This window comes from Lemur catta, chromosome 26, assembly GCF_020740605.2.
Source record: "Lemur catta isolate mLemCat1 chromosome 26, mLemCat1.pri, whole genome shotgun sequence".
NCBI classification, from domain to species: Eukaryota; Metazoa; Chordata; class Mammalia; order Primates; family Lemuridae; genus Lemur; species Lemur catta.
The window spans coordinates 4,838,706-4,862,803 of record NC_059153.1 but is presented as its reverse complement, the minus strand read 5'-3'; the positions used below and the strand labels follow the sequence as shown (position 1 = coordinate 4,862,803).

The 24,098-nt window shown below is 41.0% G+C and overlaps 1 protein-coding gene and 1 pseudogene across 8 annotated transcripts in view; one reads left to right on the top strand and one right to left on the bottom strand.

The window, feature by feature from the left end:
* Positions 1-24,098, top strand: part of CAMK2D (calcium/calmodulin dependent protein kinase II delta) — a 210,055-nt gene that overhangs the window by 81,647 nt on the left and 104,310 nt on the right. The gene's annotated exons all lie outside the window — the stretch shown is intronic.
* Positions 7,835-8,459, bottom strand: LOC123627701 (annotated as a pseudogene). Its single transcript, XR_006731434.1, has one exon. The product of XR_006731434.1 is annotated as a chromobox protein homolog 3-like (transcript).

The window sequence follows — 24,098 nt, the reverse complement described above, 5'->3', positions numbered from 1 at the left end:
TTGTAAATTTCTTACCACTCTGGCATTTCTCTTCAGGGTGGAAGTGGTTGACAATGACTGTGGTCCTCCCTCCTAGACCAAGATGGAATGTTGCCAAGTTCGGGGCAGTTAAGTCGGGTTCTTAAGTATCTTTTGGAAAAGCAAGATGGTGACTGCAGCAGCTTCGTCACTGACCTGTGGTTTAGCGTTGATTTCTAGGGTGCTCTTTCCCCCGTGTTCTGTCCATTAGAGCAAAGCCCACTTCTTATTGGTCCCGCATGCCTTCGCCAGACAGGTGTCTTTTATTGGCTTAACTACTTTAATTTGTGTATATCCCATCTGACTTGCATGTGGGAGCTCTGGAGAGCGTTAATTTATATTTTGACCCATCTGCATGTCGATAGAACGGATCGACCCACCCAGCGGTAGGAGATCATCAAAAAGGCATAGACAGCATGATGGACAATGCTTACTTGTAAAAATGAAGAAATGTTTTTGTTTTGTTTTAAGAGCAATAACAGGAATAATTCTCTTAGATTATTTTTCTTCTGGATGTGCTTTAAAACATATTTTATGTATAAATAGCTAAATTTTTATTTTCAATGAATAAAAGGAAATTATATTTGGGGACAAAATATCTGGAGCTGTACAAAAGTGCAGTATGGGCGGCTTTTCATTTTTAGCAATAACAGTTCAACTGTGTTGATTTTAAATAGGGTTACATTAATTTGCACTCGTATACCTATAAGAGAAATACCAAGACTGTGAGTCTCACTAACAGGCTTGATTTTGTTGGAGCTATAATGAAGTTACTATTTTGAAGATCATTTTTTTTCTTCTGCCAATTTCCATCTCCCAGATAATTTCTCATCTAGAAGCCGGCAGTGCCAAATATACATTTAAGCTTATTTGTTAGGAACTTCCCAAGAGAAGAACTTTGATAAAACATGGTTTTCAAATTTCATTCTCGCATGTGTTAATTATTCTAACGACCTTTCCTTTTGACATTCCTTATAGAAATCTGCCCTTCAAAATTAAATTATTAATACATCTTCTGGTCATTTTCTAAGAATATATTCATAATATGAACAAGAGAAAAAAGACAGGATCATTTTCCCCCCACAGAAAGACAGAGTCATTGATTTAAGGGAATAGTTTCAACCTTGGGTAACGTCGCTCCCTCCACTGTCTCTTCTGCCTGGGGACATCTGGCAACGTTGGAGACATTTTTGATTGTCACACCTGGGGTGTCTGGCTTCTATTGGGAAGAGGCCAGGTATGCTACAAAGCATCCTACAAAGCACAGGAGAGCCCCTCACCATAATGGATTATCTGGACCAAAATGCCATAGTGCTAAGGTTGAGGAACGCTGATTGAAGGGAAGAGTTGCAATGGTAGCAATGGAAAGGCAAGTAGCCAGCGTTTTGGTTTAGTTCTGGAGGCATGCAGTTTCCTTCTGCTAAAATAAAAAAATAAAAAATTGGTCAGTGCATCTCCTTAAATAAAGGACAAGTCTAGTGAAGAGAATAGACTGCTCTTGAAACAATTTATAATTATCTAATTAAATGGAAACATAGAAATCGCACTGTGAGCAGAAACCAACGTAGCATAGACTGGTGCTGACCTACGCTAATTGCAATCCTTTAAAAATCTCTTCCTCAAAACAAACTTTATTAGGCAATCTTGGCAAGCCTGATTCCTTCCTTCATGCACAAAAAAGCTAATGAAATTTATTTAAGTAAAACAGAATAATTCGGCCTCTGATTTTGCCAGGGCTTCTCTGCAATGAGTCTGAATCGGCGATGGGTTACTGTGGTGTAACAGTTGCAAAGCATCTGCCCAGAAACTTTTTAAAATGACTTCAGTCCGTCATGAGGTTTTTCTGTAAAGTAGGAAGTGTTATTGTTTGAGACAGTAAATGAGCTGGGTGTTTAGGATGCAGTTATTCAGTTATTTGTTTTTCATTTGGGAAGGTTTGGATGTTTACATAGAGAAGTACAGTATCGGAATTCGTGGGGAGTCTGAGGATGTGTCCCCTGTGCTCGGCAGCTGAGCAGGGGTTTGGGCAAGGCTGGGGGTCGGCCTTAGGCAAACAGTTTCCCCGCTTCTCCTCTTAGCTTCTCCCCTTCCGCTCTGCTGCAGCCCCTCTGGGCTCCTTGTGCTTCCCCAGCTGTTCTGAGTACCCTGCCACTGTAGGGCCTTGGCCTGGGGTTTTACTGGGGGTCCTGCTCCCCCTACAGTGGGGGGCGGCTGCTGGCCACTTCCTTCCGGCCACGGCTCAGCCATCGCCTTGCCCAGGAGGGGAGGGAAAAAGAGCTTCACTCCCCCCCCCACCTGACCTGGACAGACTCTCTGGATTCTTTTTTTATTTCAAAACATTAAGGCAGTACAGATGTTTTTGTTACATGGTTACCTTGTATAATGCTTAATGAATGGCTTTTTGTGTGCCTGCCAGCAGGTGTTCACTGTATCTGATGGGTAAGTCTTACCCCTCCCCTCGCCGCCCCCTCCCGGTTTCTCGATTTCCAGTGACCTCTGCATCTCTTTGTGCCCAGCGTTCCCATCATTTAGCTGCCGCTTGCTGGTGAGAACATGCGGTGTTCAGTTGCCCATTCCTGAGATACTTCATGTAGTATAATGGTCTCCAGTTCCACCCAAGCTGTTGCAAACGACATTGTTTCATTCCTTTTTATGGCTGAGCAGTACTCCGTGGTATACGTACCACGTTGTCTTCGCCCACTGGGGATTCTGAGGCAAGTTCCCTTCCAAGTGAGCCCTTTGGTGTCGGTCTGGGTTTGGTCCAGCCTGAGCGTGGCCGGCTGTCCACTGCTGATGGCGCCTGCAGGTGTGAGGAAGGCGGGCGGCAGGGAGCGGCGGTGAAGGGAGGTTCTGATCGTGCCCAGACATGCCTGACTTTCTGCAGCCCTGGAAAGGAGGAGCTGGGGAATCCCGCCTGTCTCTCCCTCTGCCGCCTTGAGACAGCGGTGACTCCACAGAGCCCGCCCCGAGTGGGATCCCAGCAAACATCGATTACTCCAGTATCCAGCGAAGCCTCCAGACTTATTTCCTGATACTTTTGGAACACAGCGACTCTGAGCAAGATACAGGCGGGGTGAGCTGGACTTCCAGAGGGTGGTTTGGAAGCCCTGACGCCTTCCGACGTGTAAAATCCCCTCCATAAAATTGCACATTCTTGGGACTGACCTGGCAGGGGTTCTAGGAATTTAGCACTCATTTATTTTTTGTTTGTTTGCTTGTTTTGTTTTTTTATATATATATCTTTTAAATTAAGCACCCTAGGTGATTGTGATACAAGTTTTCAAGGACCACAGTTGACGAAAAACATTGTTCTAGAGATGATGTTATAAGGAACTAAACCCCCGGTAAAGCTTGGGCCAGGAACCTTCTGTTCAACTCTGTAGTTGCTTAGGTTCCCTGTCCTCCTTATCTTTTTCATACCAAGTCTAGAGAATGAAATCTGTAAGAAAGATATATTCTCAGATAGTGCTAACCTGAAATCTATTGCATCTAGACACTTAACATGATTATCTTCTTTAATTTTTCCAACTACTATTAGGGTATTAATATCATCTCTATTTTTTGACTTCGTTCAATAAATACTGACCATTTACTACTCGCCCTGCACAGAAGAAGCTGGGTCTCAAAGAGAGTAATTTGACTGAGGTTGCTTAGTTTATTAAGGGAGGAACCAGGATTCAAATACGTTTGTTTGATTCCAAAGTTCACTATTCTACCATACAAGGGTTCTGTTCTTCACTTCCGCATCTGCTCAAAGCTGTGAGAGCTCTGTGGGCAGCCGTATCACTTTTTATTTAAATAAAGCACTAGGGGCTTCCAGCTTGTTCGAAGTTAGGACATTTGCACATGAAAATACTCAACAGTTCCAAGGAGCGTGTAATTAACTGCCCAAATTAGATACATAGAGAAGAGAGAGGCTTATATTGTCCTTGGAATGTTTCCTACAGGGTATTGGACAGACGTGACTATCTGGAAGGACAAGGTTTAGGAAGGAAAGAACCATGGTGACCCCAAATCACGAAAGTTGCAGTGAGTCCATCTGTGGACTATGCCGGGTGATCATCCTTCTACATTTGAAAGTTGTTGACACACACTTGGCTGTGTGACTAATTCCCGCTCATTCCCTTCCACGCTCTTTTTCCATGTCCTCGGTGCCTATTCATTTTCCAAGCCTCCACGTTCAGGCTCTGCTTATGTGTCCCAACGACATGGCTCTCAGAATTATCACCACCACCTCCTTGTCACTAAGTCCAGTGGAACCTTCTTGATCTGGTCTTACTTGGTACCTGTCTATAGTTGAAAGTATGAGTCACCTTCTTTGGCTTTTGTTACACTAGCACTTTCTAGATTTCTTCTTTATCTCTAACCACGATTCCCCTTCTCCTTCATGAGTTTCTCTTCTTCTGCTTTCCCCGTAAATCTACCCAGGGCATCCCATGAATGCTCCACTGGGACCTTGCTAATAGTACTATGCATAAAATGAGCCTCATTTTCCACCCTGCCCCACCCCGCCCCCGCCCAGACCTGCTCCCCTGCCTGTGTTCCCTGCCATGCTGGAAACTGCTGTCATGCTGTCTGCCTCTTTCCCTCGGCAATTTACATCATCACTTGGCAATTGTCACTTCAGCTTCCTCAATGGCTTTTGTATCTGTCCCCTTCTCCTTAACCCACATGCTCTAATTAATAAGCCTTTCCACTTCTGAATTCTTCACTTTGCTAGGATGAAAGGGGTACTGCATTTTATTTTCTTTTATGAAGAGATGGGGTCTCACTCTGTTGCCCAGGTGGTCCTGAACTCCTGGGCTCAAGCGATCCTCCCACTTCAGCGCCCCAAATAGCTGGGACTACAGGTGCGTGCTCTGGCACCTGGCTGGGGGGGGGGGCGCGTTTAAAAATGCACATCTGATCTACCACTTTTCTCCTTAAAATCCTTTCATGGCTCCTGGTTCCTCAGGGTGGATTCTAAAGGCTGACATGTCAAAGCCCTTTGCATTTCGAGTCTCCCGTTTGTTCTCTGCTCTTGAGCAGTACAGACACCTCCCAGCCCTCACTTTCTAAGTTTTCCATCTTTCCTCGATGCCTTTCCACTTAGACCCTCTTAGTGGGATATGCTCTTGCTCTCTTTCTCCCTTCGTCAGGCTGAGCTGCTTTTTTCTCTTTGGGCCTCATCTCTGACTCCACCCCTCGGCCTTCCCTGACGCCCCTGGCTGGCGTCCAGTGGGTGTTGCAGCGTACAAGGTGCCTGGCTGGAGGGGGGCGCCGAGGGGGGAGGGGCTGGGGCAGGGCCTCCCCTTGGGTGTGCACGATGGCCCTGTGCAGGCTGCTGTGGCTCTGGGGCCACATGACTTGCTCATGTATCCTCCCTTCTCCCCAGACTTAGCTGCCTGGCCCCAGGGACCTCATTCACATTCATCTTCAGGGCCCACCACGCAAGTTTCATTAGACCTACCGTGAGGCATAGCACAATCATCTCACCTGTTCGTATGCGTGGCTTTCGTAATTTGCATTTTTATATTGATTACATTTTTTCTGATTCGCAATAAGGTGACGTCGTTAGCTGCCTGAGAAAGGGAGGGAGCGGAGTGGAATGGTGCCTCGTCGTTCACACAGCAAGGCCTGCCCTTACCACCCTTGGCTCCTGACACATCTCCGGGCTGTGACTGCATTTCTCTAAGTCATTTTTTTCCTAGTGGCCGAATTAGGTTGGGGGCAGATTTGGGGATATTTGGGTAGTGCTTTCTCTGGAGTTGCTTGAACGAGAGCAGAGTGGGAGCATGGTGCTAGGGAGTTCGCTTTGTAGGAGCAGGTGCCTGTTACCGAGGGTGAAGTTCCTCTGCTATTTTCCCCAACCCCACTTTGCTGAGGTCCTGAACTCCTAACCTCTTACCTCCAGCCTCTAGCTCCAAACTGTCCTCCCAAATGTGCACCTGGCAGAACTGAGAGCAGTTGTATTTTGCACCTTGTAAGCACCTGCCCTGCCCTCTGGAGGGGTGGGTCCTGCGGGAATCACACCTCGGGAAGGAAAATAATACACTTCCTGCCTGTCTCTCGTTTCTCACAGGCTAATGTTGCCCAAACACCAGCCTCATCTTTTCTTCTTGTGCTCTGCGGCTCTCCCTCTGACTCTCATATTCTCTCTCTCTCTCACACACTCTGTCTCTCACAGACACCCCTACCCTTGTTAACATGCTACGTATTTTTGAAGGCCAAGAACTAATTTGAAAGTAATGACTTTCAAGTACAATAGACCTATATCTGAGTCCTGGATTCTCCATTTTACTACCTATTTTGGCAGAAACAACTTTCTTTTCTTTCCTTCTTCTGAAAACAAATCTGTAAAGTTGGAACTAAGACTACCTTTATAAGAAATTCTGTATATAAAGGATTTATCACAGTGCCCATTAATTGTAGTATAATTTTCCACCCAAATCACATGATTTGAGAGCTTGAAAAGACCTTTACTTGGCTTGTGCTCTTAATATTAGTAGGAACTGGTCAATTCAGTACGACAATATTTATGCAGTCTGTGTTGGCTTTAGACTCTAATCTAAATCCACACTTAGACACTTCTCTTATTTACCAAGAGGAAATTGGTTATCAAGGAAAGAGTGGTTTGGATTAGTTCTTTCCCACAAGTCAGATTGGAAAGAATTCAGCAAAAAAAATGCTTTCTCACGTAGCATTAGCTATCAATTATACCTTTACATAAATATTTGCTTATTACACCTTCTTCAAGGGACTTGCTAACGCCTCCCCTTTGCTGATAAGCTCCTATAGGACAAGGGTTCTTGCTCTGACCGTTTGGGGCCCAGCCCTTGGGTGTGGATAATTACAGGGCCAGGTAATGTGTGTGCTGGGTAAAGGAGAGTCCGGCCTTCCAGGCCTCTGAAGATCCTGTGCGTACAAGTCTTTGGTCCCTCTTTGTTCTGGGCAGATCTGGAGAGAGAGAGGCTTGGCTGCCTTCCCAGATAGATGGGAATATAAATTCCATGAGGTTTTCTTTCAAGACTGTTTTGTTTACTGTCGATTCCCCAATGCCTAGGAAGTTGCCTGGCACAGAATAGGTGCTCAGGAAATATTTGTGGAGTTAATGCATGGAAGCAAAGTACTACAGTGCTAATTGTACCTCAGTGTCGCATGGAATTTTGAGGGAAGCAGATGCTGAGTGAGTGTCTTATTTCTGTGAATGCAGCTTGTCATTGATTTACAAATGACACTCCTTGGAGGTGTGACGGCCAGCATCGGATTTGGTGTCCTTTTATACTCAATACTGTTCTTTTCTCTTCTCCTCATTAAATGATGGGTTTTACTTGCCATTTTTATCTCCCCGTCAATGAGATATAGAAACTGCTATACCCTCCATTTTTATTAGTGGTTCAATATTAAGTGCCAAATTCTTTTCTTTGAAAGAGTTCTTTCCTAGAAGGTGTCTCAGTCTCTTTTTTAAAATTGGTGGCCTTTCCAGTTTGCTAGACAAGCCTGAATAAGTATGTCAGAACCGAACAGTGGACAGAGGGATTCAAAACTGTCTATTCCCTACAGCATGAAAACGAAAACCTGGCCAGCCCTCGAGGCTCGGAACAGGAAAGCACAGGGCAGCCTGGGAGGCTGCTCTTCTGTCAACGACACTCTGGAAAGTTGATTCTCTGTGTTTCGTAGGATTCTACTGCAGATTGGACTATGCTTTCTACTTGTGTTTTTTATACTATTAAAAACAAAGACTTCCTCCAGAAATATTCTTGAACAGTTGCCCTTTCCAGCTGTCAGGTGATTGTAAATTTTTTGAACCTAATTCTTTTTTTTTTTTTTTTATCAAACTTGATTTATTAGATGTAGTTATTTCTTCACACTAGTAAATCAAAAACCAAGACCCAGATTGTATATATATATATAAATATATATAAAAAGCAATGCAAACAATTATTGAGCTTCATCTTCTGGACAAGAATGCCAAGTTAGTCTCTCTTCATAAAAAGCAATTACAATTTGAGGACACTTCATATTTGCTTCTTTTGCCAGCACCAAATCTGCCTCATCTGAATCTTTCCATTTCATAAGAAACATTAATTCTCCACTGCTATCCGTGGCACCAATTATTCTTTCAGGATCAAGACCTCTGGCAAAGCCTCTTGGTTTGTCAGCACCATCTCTTTTTTTCTTTGATTTGCTATCGTCAGATTCACTGTCAGATAAAGATTTTCTTTTTGTACCATCTTTTTCTTTACCAGCTTTTTGAGAATTAAGAAATGCTTCAATTAACTCTGGACAATCCAAATTTTCTTCAGGTTCCCAAGTATTGTCAGCATCTGTAAATCCCTTCCACTTCAGGAAATACTCCACTTTCCCATTTACTACACGTCGATCCAATACTTTTTCCACCACAAATTCTTCAGGCTCTGCCTCTTCAACTTTTTACTCTTCCCATTCTGTTTCTTTCCCATTTTGCAATGCAGTTTTATTGGAGGCCATTTTTTATTGCAGACTTGAAGAGCTATTATTCACCGCCTCTGAGCTGCTCCGGGTCGTGGGTCTACGGCGTCTCTTTGAACCTAATTCTTAAAATGACAACAACTATTAAAAATTTGCCTGAGTGAAGTGGCTCATGCCTATAATCCCAGCATTTTGAGAGCCCGGGGCAAGAGGATTGCTTGAGGCCAAGAGCTGGAGAATAGTCTGGGCAGCATAGCGAGACCCCCATCTCTGCAAAAAATGAAAAAAATATATCGAATGCCCGTCTTGTGCCAGGCATGATGCTGAATGCTCTGTGTGCATCTTCTTGTTTTATAGTCACAGTCACCCCCCAGCCTAGGTATGTTATATTATAAATATTTTTGCGAATGAAGGAAAGAGGGCAGAGATACCAAGCACCTCGGCAGCGGTTCCCCAGCGAGTGGCCAAGCTGGTCCTGCCTGCCCGACGTCCTGCCTGTGGACTTGACGCCACTTCTGTGCTGCCTCAGTGACAGGACGGAGGCCTGGGATTAGTTTGTTTATCCTGTTGGACATGAGGACTGCGGTAATGACCAAATACACTGTGACATTCATTCCCCCTGGCAATGCAATTGGATTATGTTTGGTAAACGCAATGAGTGTCTGATATCTATGAACGCAGCTTTTAATTGATTTACAAATGACATTATTCAGAGCTGTGGCTGCTGCAGGTGGACTTGGTGTCCTGTTGCACTCACTGTTGCTGCTTTTCCTTCCCTGCACTGAGGTTGTTTTCTGGGTTAGGCTATTTGGATCATGTCCTTCGAAAGCAGCCTTTAACTATGGCGAGTTAGCCCTCACGTAGAAATAACCAAACCCCCCCTGCAGTGGGAATCACCTTTGCATGACTTGCTGCGTTGTGTGTTTGTGGGCAGGGGGAGTCGGAGTGTTCCAGAAGCCCTCAGTCTCCTGGGCAGCAACTCACAAAATCATTGCCTGGCAGGGTCTCGCAGGTGAGGGGAATGTTAGCTGGATATTGCAGGTGTAAACTGCAGCCAGTCTGCGCGCTGTTTAAATCATAAATGTATCGCCTTAAACATAATTCCCTGCATTTTCAGCTAAGCAGTTTCTGCTAACCAATGGCACTAGCGATAGGAGAAACAGAGAGTGATTTTTTTTTTTTAAGGGCCCAATAAAAAAACCACCCGCTTTCAAATACCGATTTGTGGCTCTGGTTTAAATGAATAGATAACCCTTGGACTGCATTTGTACAATAAAGAGGCTGAAATGTAATTGTTTTCTAAGGTTCCTTTCAGTTCTGAAATTTGCAGCTTGATTTGTTTTTTTTAAGTATGTTATGTTCCTGTGTTACACAAAACACAAGTGTGGTAGACAATTTCCATGTCCCATAATATTTTGAGTGGCCTTTCTAATTCATGAAATTACAACATTATGGGTCCTGTCTTACCAATTTAGAAGTCAGAAATCAAATTCCTGGTCTCTCGTGCAGCTAGAAAGTGGGCATGTCACTAGGTTTATAGCCCTGTCCAGACTAACGAATGTTTGCCATACTTCATTTGGGGATTGATCAATGTCAGGAGACAGATTTTGCAGGGACTTTCTGTTTTTGCCAGTGAGTGTGATGGCAGAGGGCTCTGGTTTAAAGGGCAGGAGCATAATATCTAAAAGTCTCGATGCAGAAGTGACATTGATCCTGGTGGCCTTGGCATTTGGTGTACACTATTGGTACCAATGGCACCGGATGAGGTAGCTGTTTTCTCATCAGGCTAGTTCTGGAGCTTGGTTTGGGGATTCTTTTTTTTTTTTTCTTTCCTGCAAAATTAATCTTGAGCCCTCCCAACAATTCTGGAAGCTACCTGATAATGGTTTAATAAATTTCTTAGAAAAGATGGAGTGAATTCAAGTGTTTATAGTCAATAATCCTAAGAGCTCTGAAAAATTGGGTCAGTTCTCAAATTGTTCAGCCAGACCTTCAACCTAGTTCGAAAGCATTTCTGTTTAGGAAATATTAAGAAGTGAAACTTTTCCAAAGTGAAACAGAAATAATTTCATTTTCTAAGATTGTATTGTCCTTAAAAAATGACAGAAAAAAAAAAAGAAATTCACTTTTACCTAAAAGAAAGCATTACGTTCATTTTTCATTATATAGTAAAAGACTTTCTTTTCTATCCTTTTTATTTGCATGAATCTTTAGAGAGCTGTTTCGGCCAGGGAGCCCCAAATATGTCATGAAATGATGAATAATTCGAATGCCCAGAGGCTTTGTAGCAGGAAAGATAAGTCCTTTGAGAGGATCAAAGAGCGTGATAGATACCAAACTCACTTCTCACTTCACTGTTTCAGAAAAAAGGTCACCCAGACTTCTGATTTTTCTGATCATTTTAAAATATAATTTTCACATTATTGTTAATCATAGTTCATGTTAACATTAAAGATGGCTTTTTAAATTAACAAGGCTGTCTCTCTTATTCCTTTCCTATTTCTTTTTTATTAATATTTCTTTTCCTGAATAGAAGCCAGTCTTACAGTAGGTGGTAAACTATAGCATTTGCTAGTGCAGTATCTAACCCAGCATCATCATTTGTAGACAGTCTTTTAGTAGTGTTTATGATTATACATGAAATAGTAAAGATTTAGGAAGATTGTATCCAGAAAACGTAAGCTTATAAAGTAGATGGATTTAGGTAATTGATTTATAAGAAGTTGTACTTTATGAATAGTTAACAACATAGGTTTGATTTCCTCATCTGCAATTAAGTAGTTGTGTTCATTAATCAATAATATCTCAGTAGTAGTTCTGAAGAGCAGATAAATATTATTAAAGAGCTAAAAGCCATGATCAATTGAAACTGATTTAAAAAATAAATGCAGTTGATCCTCATTATTGGCAGTTTCTATATTTGTGAGTTCACCTGCTCTTAAAAATTTATCTGTAACCCCGTCAGTACGTGCAGTGCGTCCGCGGTCACTCGTAGACGCCCACAGACACGTGCAGAGCGGGGAGACATTTGAGTCACTCTGTGTGTGTGAATGTTCCCAGCTGAGGTCTAATGAGGCCACATGCCGCGTTCGTGTTTCAGCGCTCGTGCACTAAGCAAGTGTCCTTTTCACTGTCTGTGTAATGCCATGTCTTCGTGCCTTTTGGGGGTGATTTTGCTGTGTAAAGCGGCCCCCCAAGCATAGCGCTGAAGTGCTGTCTAGTGTCCCTGAGTTGGTGAAGGCTGCAGCGTGCCTTGCAGAGAGAATCCCTGTGTTACGTAAGCGTCACTCACGCGTGGGTGACGGCACTGGTGGCTGTGAGGTCAATGTCGAGGAATCACAAGTTTGTATTTATCGAGGTGTCTTTAAACAGAAGCACACGTAAAGCAAGGTTGTATATCGATTAGTTGACAAAGATGTGGTGACTAGCAGCCTGCAGGGAGCGAACCCTGTCTCTCCCCCAGGAGCAGTGGTTTGATGTTTGCCGATCCACTGATCACGCTGACGTTACAGAACATAACTACTGTGAGTAATGAGAACCGCCTTCGTTAAGCAATCTGAAATTGATTATGGTGGAATATGATGGGAAAAAATGATTTGAACTAAAAGAATCAAATTTACCTTTACTTTCAAGAAAACACATGTTTATATAGAGATGTAAGCATTTATTAATAGCATAATTATTTTGAAAGTTATTTTCCTCTGCTTCCTTTCACTGCAAAGAGGGTATCATATGGCAATTGCCAATTAAAGAGAAATAATGGAAATTTTCCAGGTGGTAATTTGCTGCTTTATTCATGGGTAAAACTAAAGCCTATTACGAACAAAACATTTTTTATGAATCTCCACAAAAAAAAAAACTTCTCTCTTCCTCTGGATAGTCAACATTATGAGAAATGTAGTTTGAAGTTAGATGCAGGTAGATTGTTGTGATTGCAGAAGACAGCTGAGATCCAGCTAACTCCAGCCCCTACTCTGCAAATGAGGGATGGAGGCCCAGATCCGTCCTGCACTCCGCCAGGGCTCGGGCCACACATCCTGCGATAACTGCCTCGTGGCAACCACAGTATGAAAACATTTATTTCATACGATATTTAATACCATAAAAATAAATTTATCAAATGTACGTAACACAAAATTTAAAACAAACTTTTAATTTATGGTAACATTTTAAACATTTAATTTGATAATAAGTCATTTAACTTAATAACCATCATACATGACATTCGTTCAATGCTTGTTTGTACCGTGCAGCATTTTAAGCTCTTTATGTATATCATCTGCTGTAATTGTCGCAAGTCAATGGAGGAATTCTGTCATTATCCCCATTTTCCAGTGGAGAGACTAAGGCACAGAGAGATTAAGTGTGTGTCCAGGATCACGTGGTTAGGAAGTGACAGCTGGGATGAGAGCATGGCGACCTCAGAGCTGTTGCTGTCAAACGCCACGTGTCGTGTTCCGATACCTCGTTTCCACGCGCTGTCTTCGAGTTAGGCCAAGGGAGGATCCCATTCCCTGAAGGATGAACTCTTGCCTTCTTGTTTCTCCACTGGATGATAGATGGGGCATTTTCAGTTTGCTCCTGTCTCCTCCATCTGCTGCTCTTCCGTCGTCAGCTATTCGAGTGCACCGGCCGCTGGGCAAAGCTTGGAAGTCGGGCATTATTACTCTCCTCCCACACCCCACGTGCTTTCCAAATACGCCCGGAATCTGACCACACCTGCGCCGTCAGCGCCGCCACCCTGGGTGGAAACGCAGGAGGGAGCATGACAGCCTTGCCGTTGCTGGAGGGACCTGGCGGGGACAAGAGGCAGGGCCTCGTGGGTGGGGCGACCACACTAACCTCTTTTTCACAGCCTGCCCTGGTTTACTGATATAAAAATTGATGACCCTCTTTCACTCTCAAAAGTGTCCCAGTTTGAATGATAAATTATGCGATAAATGGGTCATGGTAAGGCGTTTGCTCCTTAACATAAAATCAATAGGAAGAAGCATCGATGAATTCTGAGCAGGGCCAGTGTGGTGTCGCCAGATCTGCATTTCGAAAGTATGAGTGCGCTGGGGGCCGTGGATTTGAAGCCAGGCACAGGGGATGTCGAATGGTTATCGTGTACCAGGAAACTTGTCTTTCACGTTAAACAATTTATCAGATTTCCTCAGTAGCAAGTCAGTTCAGGACAAAAGAAAAATCAGGGAAGTAAGTTGTCATGAAACCAGTTGGTGAGTGGAAAAGGACTGTTGATTTGGTAGCTGCATCTACGTGAAGATAGTTTATAGCCCATTTAGCTATAACCTACTGCTTGTCTAGACTGTTGGCCACGTGGCCATGTTGTGTTCCTGTGCTCGCATAGGCGTGGATAGTAAGAGTATAAAATGAAATTGTTGGGTTACGCTTTAGCTGAAATCCAAGAATCCAGAACAGAGAACCAAAAAATTAGCAAGAGGATTTTGTCCCAGAGACTGTGAATGCTGATACCCCATTCACGGTCTCGCTCACAGTTATATACCCAGCATGTAGCATTCCAGAAAACCTGCTGAGTGCCTGAAAGAGTAACCACCAAGAACTTTATTTCTTCCAGAGACCATGCTCTTTCTTGTTAAAAATCTTACGTACAACCGTTCATAAAGTTTCTTAAACATTTATCCACTTGGCTTAGAATCTCTGAATGAAGACTCTAGTCAAGACTATAGAGGTGAAAATATTTGCCAATAACATTGAAACATATTTCCTGTTAATGTTTTTTTTTAATTGTTCATGGTAGAAGGACAGTTTTGCAAAATATTTTGCTAAAGAGTAGATATGGCAAAACCAGTTTCCATCAAAAATAGAATTAATGTCACGTGGGTGTTTTCATTGAGAACAAATTAAAAATGTATCTTGTTTATTCGTTTTTACAGTATGCCTGTCGGGCAGATGAGAACCAGGAAGAAAACTTAATTAAAATGAGCATTCAAAGCAAGTATGAAGATATTAAAATCTTCATAATATGAATGAATAGAATCACAGTTACTATTGTTCTGTACATAATTTAGATGCTACAAATATAAAACATATGCATAAACATTGAAAGTCACAGTGACACATTAATAAGGTTTATAACCTCTCAGGAGCGTAAGAGTAATTAAATGACAGAAACTTATTTCTTAAATTTGGTCCTTAAAAATGAATATATTGACTTAAAACGTCTCTTCTAAAAAATAGAAATAAATAAGAAAATGCATCAAATATGGGAGAATCTTCAGCAATCTGAATAACTATTGGGTTAATTAATACCCAGGCTGTAAGAAAATTGCCAACTTTTAGCACCTTTTATTAGTTTTCTTTTTCCCTTTAATTGTACACTAACAAATCTGATTTCATAATATTTAAAAACTGCCCTGTGTTCTCTGATAGTCTCTGAATGTTCCTTTCTTCTGGCCTCTTTGTACCACTGAACCTGGGGGTGGGCAGGTGTTTCCTTGCTCTTCACACTTTTGTAAGGCGGCTGCTAACACCTCCTCCCTCAACATCCCCCACCTCCATCCTTCCCCACCTCCTCTTAGCACAGTTTCTGGTTCTAACAGCCTACACCTCCTAGTGCTTTCTCGGTACTTCCCCTCATTTGTTTTATTAAACAGTCACTGACTTGCAGCGTTCTCTGTCCCCCACGTCCGCCATCGTTCTTCATGGCTTCAGTTAGCCATGTCACATGGATTATCCGTGTCACCCACTGGCCTTTCACAACACTGCTCATGTCTTTTCCACAGTCCTGCCCTCTGCTCCAGGGGTCAACATGCTTTTTCTGTAAAGGGCCAGATAGTAAATATGCTCAGTTTCCTGGCCACAGGTCTTTGTTACATCTTCTAAACGCTGCAGTCCCAGCTGGGAAGCAGCATAGGTGATACATCAGCAAGTGGATGTGGCCGTGTTTCGTAACGGGTACTTACAAAGACAGAATTAGGGACTTGGAAGAGATGAGGTAGCAAGCCACGTGAGTGTCTGGGGGGAAATGTTCCAAGCAGGGGAAACAGTAGGTGCAAACTCTGAGGCAGGAGCTTTCCTGTAATTCTCCAGAAGCAGCAGGAGGCGTTGGGGGAAGGGCAGTGGCAGGGGGGGCTGGGAGGGGAACAGGGTAGGTTGGGGGAAGGGCCTTTTAGGCCATGAATGGAATTTCAGCCTACAGTTTCGGAATTTGGTTACTCAAAGGTGGTGGATGGGCAGCCTTTGGAGGCTTCTGAGCTGAAGGGCAGGAATCAGATTTGAGTTTTGACAGGGTTGTTCTGCCTGCTGGGTAAAGATAGTAAGAGAGCAGGGTAGAAACAGCAAAAAGGCTTAGGAGGCTCCTGAAATACGCCAGGGTCAGGCTCCTAACAGTGGAGGAGGTCAAAAGTGGTCTGACCACTTTTGACCTCCTCCACTGTTAGGAGCCTGACCCTGGCGTATTTCAGGAGCCTCCTAAGCATATGTATAAGGATTTGCTCCTAGATTGGATTTTGCTTTCACAGAAGGGAGTCGAGGATTACACTGAGGTTTTTATCCTGAGAAAGTGAAAAGAAGGAAGACCATAGCCTGGGTGGAGCAGGTTTTAGGGGAAGATCATGGGTTCTTTGGGCTTGTTTGGTTCGAGCTGTCTGTGAGGTAAGCAAATACACCACGTTTGAGCTGCCTGACGCTCACTAGGACTTCCTTGGTTTCGCGATACACGGACATTTATTCTTCAATTTAAAAAAAATCATTGTTCTAGGCTAAGCTGACTGTTCTAGCGAACTGTTTTTAACTGAAAATATATTACCAGCTTAACCTGATAGACGCAGACTGGTGTAACAGTGCCTGCAGCTATATTTATCAATATCCTTTATTATTCCAGTGATATCTGATTCAGGAATGAGTTCATAAATAACTCTCATGTTTGTCCTAGACTGTAGTCTAAGATTACAGGATTTTTTTTTTTATCATAAAAAGTGCTTTCATCATAAAAATAGTTATAGAGAGAAAAATGTTATTGGATAATATAATAATAATACAGCTACTAGCTCCAGTTTTACATCGTATTTCTTATCACTTCAGTAGGGTTTTGAACACACAGATTTCCTGCTTATTGGAAAAATCAAGTTTGGAAAAATGAGAGAAGTTAATTTTCAAGAGAGTGTTTGAAAGATGAGAGCATTTGGGCTGGTGAGTCTCTAGGGAACATTGAGCCGCAAGTGCTAGGATAATATGCTAGTGAGTTTCGAAGAGAGGATGATGGTCTAATAAGTTTTTCCATCCACTCGATTCTCTAAGGGCTAGCATCAGGAAAGCAGCTCATCTGCTTGGCTAACTTTTTAAACTGAGCATATTGTTCTATGGCGAGATAAATATTCTAAGTTTTCTCTCTAGTTATTCATTAAAAATAATTCCAAAATAAAAGGAAGTGTGTTTTAAAGTTGGAAAGTTGAGGAGGGAAAAGTCTAACAGTTAGAGGATCCTATTTGTATTGGTAATAATTGTATTGTTTATTTTCCTTACTGTTTATTAGCCGTAATCATCTAAAAATATAGAAACCGAGAGGTGTAAAGGACCTTAAAAGACCCTCTTAAAGAATCATCTACTCCAGTGCTTATCAAGTATATTTTACCATGACCCAGAATATGAAGAAGATTTACTATCATGACCCAATGCATATTTTATGTATATGTAATACATATGCACATGCAAACATATATATATATGACTCAAGCAGAAGTTTCACCAAGAAATAGTTTCCTTTAATATGAAATACACTTCAGTATGTTCTATTTTAGTCTAGTTTTTTTTTTTCCTTTTTAAAAATAAGTTTGTTCTATTTTTCATTGCTGATGCTCTTCATCAGCAAGGGATTTGCCATTTCAGGAATACCTTTGCCTTCCTGTACAGTGTCGTCTGTCTTCCTTTACCTCTTCCACACTCACCAAAACTCCTGCTAAGGTTTAGAGCGTATAGCGAGATGGCCAAGACAGCAGTCCTCTTCCTTTTTGAATATTCCTAATGGCTAAGTATATCCATGAGCGATCACTGATTAGTTTGGTATAAATAACAGAAGATGTAATAACGAAAAGATAAGGCAAGAAAAAAAGGAAATGAAGAAATTTGGAACCACTGATAGAAATATATAAAATAATTGATATTGATGCAAAATTGAAAGAGAAAAGATTTTTCTAAATAAAGGCAACTTGAAATGAGTACTAACTTTTCCAAGAAATGAAATCACTTTTCCAGAAAACAAATTATAATAAGAAGTGGAAGCATGTGATTAAATACGCAACAGGATAAGCTCAAATTATTTTTCAAAGAAAACAAAGAACATTTCCAGATACTATCAGGTCTATGATTTAATTTCTCATCACATATATACTTTTCTATTAAAAATGAGCAGGGCAGGGTATTAAGTCTGTTTACTGTTCTGTTTTGTTTTAACCATCTCTGAGCTTCTATATTTAGCCATTGACAACTTTTATTAATATCTTTCAAGCAAAAGCACCAGTTTTTCTCGTGTTCTTTGTGGTGTCATGATTGGGGTGGCTGATACCCGTAGAGTCAGCAGTCATTAAATTATATCTCCCCACTGTCTGATTTCTTCCCAGGTTGAAATTCTCCCAAGTAATAGATATTTTGTCCCCTCAGAACCCATCTGGAATGATCTGGGCTCGTAACTAGCTCTGGCCCGTTAGAAGACACAATGATTTTTTTCCAGTCAGTCCTGAATATTGCTACCCTGATCCTAAAGATCCTATAGATATTGAAGCCAGTATAAACTTGGCTTTTAATTTTGAATCAGGAATGAGGTGAGAATTTGGGAATAGGATGGAGACTGTGGTCAGCACAGTTGGTATGTCTTCACCTTCAGGACTGATCTTGGGCTCTAACGACGTTGTACACTTGTGGAATGGTTTTTAAATTAATATGGGTGGCATTCGCCACTAAGTTTTTATGTAATGATTAGATTGATTGTTTCAAAAAGTGCATAATTAATATTTATTCCTCATTTTTAAGTATACCAGTGAATTGTTTCTAAATATAATTTAATGTTAGTTAACATTAAGTTTAAAAAGTAGATTTTCTTGTCACAACTGGAAAAATATTGGCAATTTTATTAAAATAATTTTTTTTTGATTTCTGATCTAGAAGTTATTTTCATTTTTGTGTAATGAGTAATGATTTATTTGGCATTTATTCATGGGAATACTGCTAAACAACTTTGTCCAAAATATATATCACTTACGTAACTTTAGGAATTTATGTGTTCAAATATCTAAAAGTAGAAGAGACTGTGGTGTCTATGCCCTACCAGTTTGTTTGCCTCAGCCAGCTAAGTCAGACTTCTAGATTTTTTATGCCCAAATTTTAAAAGTGTCATGTTAAGACAAATAAAGACGATCAAAGGATAAATGTCATAGAGGACTATTGACTTTAACAACAGCATAAACAATGACCATTTATATATCTATATCTGTCTATATTTGTACTCAATTTAAAATAAAATGAACAATATACAGTTGAGGCCTGGCAGGCCCCGGCCTGTCTGTGGCTTGGGGCTGCTCTCTGCTTCATAAAGCGAAGCGAAGGATTTGTCTTCTGGAAAGACAAAATCATTTCGTCCTCTGAAAACAACTCCTACATAGTTGGCTTTGCCATTTGCCAGGAATTGGGTAGAGATTGAGGCCTCATGAGTCTGGGTTTTCAATTGTGGTCAAGAGAGAAGACAGAGATTATAACCAGAAAATTCGGAGTGGGATGTAGTTACCTCCAGAACTCAGCGTTGTTAACTCAGCGTGGGCTGACGGTCACAAAAGTGGATTCCTTAATAATAAAAAAAAAGCTCCTCCCCCAAAATGAACACTATACATGGATCTCTATTTCAAAGAAACAAAGAGCATATATTTTTTAACTGTACTCAATATTTTATTATGGGAAGATAAAAAACAAATGATGTCATTTTATTAACTGTATTACTTGTGTTACAGGAAATAAAGATAAAAAAACACGTACGCAGATTTGCTTTCAGTTTTCTAGAAGAGTTAGTTTGATTTTGAATTTCGTTTTCAATACTTTTGTGTCTTCTATTTGAAAAGTCATCTCTCTAGAAATGACTAGCTTTGTCACAAAAAAGCCAAGAGTAATGGTTGGGCTGAAATCCTCTCTAGTGTGGCGCCATTTGACTGTTAAAATGTTCTAATACTAGTATAATTTTTCTTCCTTCCCCGAATCTGCAAGTGAACTCAATGTTGGCATCCTCTTTGGGGGAAGACTTGGCGTGTTGCGTGGCCTAACTTGGCTAGTGTTTGCTCTAGCTGTGAATTATAATTAACTGCTGATGGGAATATAAAAAGGGTCTGACTTGCAAGCTGCCATTTTTACATCCCAGTATGGGAACCAAATCCAGCTACCTCAATCCTTGCAACGCAGCAAGGCTAAAAATGCAAAATCTGCCTCATTTATACCCAGGACTGTTTCTCTGAGCTGACAAACAATGATTATGGGAATGCAATGCAATCTGTTCTGTATGAATTACTCTATTAGTATTATGATAACATTGGCAGCATTGCTCTACTGTGTTCAGTCTTAGCGATTTAGACTAATTCTTTGATATTTTCTGAGGCCAAATTCGTTCTTTCGTTCCTAAAAATTCCCTATGATATTGAAAGACTTTTTTCAGGACAATGTGGTCACACATTTCAGATTAAGTCTTTCCTGTTTTATTTATCTATTTATTCTTAGTCGGCATCCCAAACTTCGTGGCTTAAAACATCAATTTATTATTGATGATTCTGTGAGCTGACTGGGTTCGGTCAGATGGTTGCTCTACTCACGCGGTGTAGCTGAGGTCACTCATGCCATTGCAGTCAGCTGGAGCTCTGCTAGTGATGGAGTGACAAGATGACCTCTCATCGTCCAGGGTTTCTCTGCATGCGACTGCTTATCTCTCGGGAGTCCAGCCCGAAGTCTCCTTTTAGCACGGCATGTGGTTTCCAAGAGCCCAGCTCCAATGTTCAGAACTTAGGAAGGCTTTGCTTGCATCGCGCATGCCGATCACTCAGAGCAAGTCACCTAGCCACGCCCAGGGCCGTGGGGGGGAGAGGATGGCAGAGAAATGAATATTGATAGACATAGTCCACGGTGGTCCCCCAGGGGAATCCACCACCACATCTCCATGCCCAATTTTAGTAAAGAACAGCACGTAGTGAGTTGGGGTTGAATGGACAAGTAAGAATCGATATAATTTGAACCCAATAATATATTGTATAAATAATTTCACAAAATTGTCTTAACCACATTGATTTCATTTGGTGTGTGTGGACTACTGTTAGGAAACGGAGGGGTAAGGAAACAGTACTAGAGTTGGAAGAATTGAGTTTGTATCTTGTGAGCCTTTTTTGGAAGATAATAAATCCCCACAAAAGAATATATCCACTTTCTTTTGACAGAAATGTTTCTAAGAGGTGTCATCAAAATGGATAAAATGTGCCTACTAAGCAACTTCCGCATAGTTTCTATTTAAAGTTTAATTTTCCTACTCTTTTCTGCCTTCCCCCTGGCCCATCCATTTCCATTTCCCATCACGCACACACATGCATGTGCACACATACATGCATACACATGCACACGCACACACACATACACACACACATGCACACGCACACACACACGCACACACACCTTTTTTGCCATGCTGGGGCCCTGAGGAAATGTTGCTTGGAGTTTTAAAGGGTAAAAATGGTGTTTTTTTCCCCATCTGCTTTAGCAGACTGATAACAGAAGCAGTGAAGCTGTTGTCAGTGTTCTGTATTTTTCTCTTTTCTCTGTGAGGCTGGTTTATCAAAGGTCCTTGAAATCTGGTCCTGGGAGGAACTGAGGCAGAGAGTGGGAGTGGGGGGTTTGCACCCCTACTGTCCACTTAGGGCTCTTCAAGGCTACGGAAAACCTCTTCGAGATAATGAGTTCGGCCACTGGTGTTTAATTAAACCAAACAAAGGACAATTGTACTGTGAATTTATTTCTCGTACTTTCTGTGTGATAGTTTATTTTCCTCTGTTAGGTAAGTTATTAGTAAGGCCACTTTTCAGAAGTGTTAATTTTTACAAATCAAAATAATTTAAATTTATGATATTTTATATGTTATGTAAGCTTTCAAGATTTTTCAGTTTATTAGGATTTTTGCTACATTGGATGTTCCCTCAAGTAAAATAGTTGAATCACTGGAAATTCTCCTAGTCCCAGTTTGAAGTGGGAAATTAGCAATCTTCTAGGGATTTAGGAACTGAAGAGAGAAAGAAATGTATCTTAGACATCATCTAGCTGTCTCTGTACCCTCAAAATTATGGCATCAGATTCGAAACTGACACTCAAAATGGTTTTCTTTTCTTTTGGTAATAGTTTTTTACTTGGCACTGCTTTTCTTTCTCTAGTCACCATAATTATTTTTTCCTCCTTTGTTCTCTTCTCAATATTATCTTACCCTGAAAATCCAGTCCATATGCTACAAGCTATTTGGCGAGTGGTTTGTTGACAAATGTATTTTAGGGAGTCTGTATAGTATCCTGAGTAAAAACAAGGTCTTTGGCATCATCCAGCTCTAAATTTTGGTCCTAGCCTGGACAATCACTGGCTTTTCACCTGGACGTTTCCTGAATGTCTCTAAGCCTGTGCACATTCATTTGTAAAAGGCAGTGGTAAAATATCCTCGTGGTGTTTGTGTACATTAAATAAAATAATTCTTGCAAAAATTATTTGCACTATTCTTGACATAGTAAGCACCATAATTGTAAATTTTATGGTATCTTTTAACCCCTTAAATGAAATGAAGTATTAAAAGAAATAGGCAACTTTTGTCATACTTAAACAAAATTTCTTTTCTCAGTTCATATAAGGACCACGATCCTATTTGGCCCCTTCTTTGTGGAGCTAATACTTAGCTAGAAACTGCAGTGAAATCATGCAGGAACATAGACAGGATGAGAAAGTCGTGATCCTGTGATAATCCGGATGCAAACTACCAAATCGATAACATATACGGGAGCGAGAGAGAAAGAATTAGGCCGTGGGTCAACTAACCTTTAGAAATATTTTAGCTTCAGAAGCATTTTTTTCCACCTTATAAATTTCATACTTAAAGTTCTAGAATTTTAAACTTATTCCAGATAAGCAACGTTATACTATTTCAGTTTATAAAAATTCATTTACACATAGACTCGATTTTAACTTTGAGCAAACTGCAGAGAAGAATGGGACTACCAAGATGTTTTATAACCTGTTTATTCAGTTACTTTTCTCATTCTCATCTGTAAAATTTCTCTCTAAAATGTTGCAGGGACAACAGTCACTAGGCTGATTACATGCCCCCGTATGTACAGCTTATGGCATTAACAGAGCAGTCATGGCAAGAAGGTGACACGAGACGCTTCAACATACGGAAGCCACAGCGCTCTCAGGGCTGGCTGTGCAGTCAGTCAGTCTTGGGCTAACAACTGTGATGACCAGAACGTCTTGTAATTCCTTTGGTGTGAAAACGAATTGACAGTTACTTATAGGCAATAGTTAATGTAGCATTTTGCAAAAATAACGCAATTTCTAACCCTTGAGAAACTGTTAGAAAGAAGAAGGGATGGGAGACTAATACTTTTGATCAATAGAAAAGGCTTGAAGAGAAACAGAAGATGTCTGTGACTGTGTAAGAGACTGTCTTCCAGGCTGCACAGATACATCATCAACTCTGAGAATAACAAAGAGTTAAAAATTTTAAAAAGAAGCAAACCTATCCTCAGAGTAACCATAAACATGTGGAACGTCTCTGTGAAGACTGTATTATGTTGTTTTGTTAATACAATCAGTAAAATTGTGATGATTTCATGTAGTTCTGTTTTTCCAGTTTCTTATTTTAAAAAGAGAGTGGAAGGGAGTAGGGAGAGACATAAGGAAGGAAGGAAATGTGTACATAGTAATTCCAAGTAAAAATTATGCTGATTTTTTTTCTCTTACATCAGTAACGTCATTTATTGAGAATTAATCTCGCATGGTCAAATGGCTGGTTAGACATATTAGAGATTATTTTGGAATTGTTTGACACAAAAGGAGTGGACTTGGCCATTGGTCTGTCTTGGACCATTATCACATGCTTGGTGGTTAAATGCTTTTGTGTGTCGTATGTTGGATTCTCAGGCTTGCATCTGAACAACTCTGGTTCAAAACATAATTCATTTCTGAATGATGATTATTTAACATTAATTAGCCTTAGCAAGATAGTGGTAATTATACTAAGAACATTTCATTCCTAGTATAAGTAGAAATTAGTGCTGCTTCTCCAGTTGTGCAAGAAATAGCCTCTTCCGCTTCGCTCAGCAACTCTGAACACCTGAGATCCCACTTCCTATTGAAGCTTTTACCTAGAGACAGTGGAAGGAAGTAGTGATGGCTTCATCCTGTTCACACTGTGAATTTTACTTTTCATTTGAACTTTTCTAGCATGGAACTCATCTTATTTTCCAGAATAACTGCATGAGTTCTTTAAGTAGCCATACCATCACTTAAACTCATTTAAATACAGACTGTGTATAGCTGCTCAGTGAGGTGTCTCTGAGACTGTCATTCAAGAAAGCCAGTGAATTATTACCCATGACCTGGCTCTCTTTACTGTGCTAAATGATCATGAGCAGAAG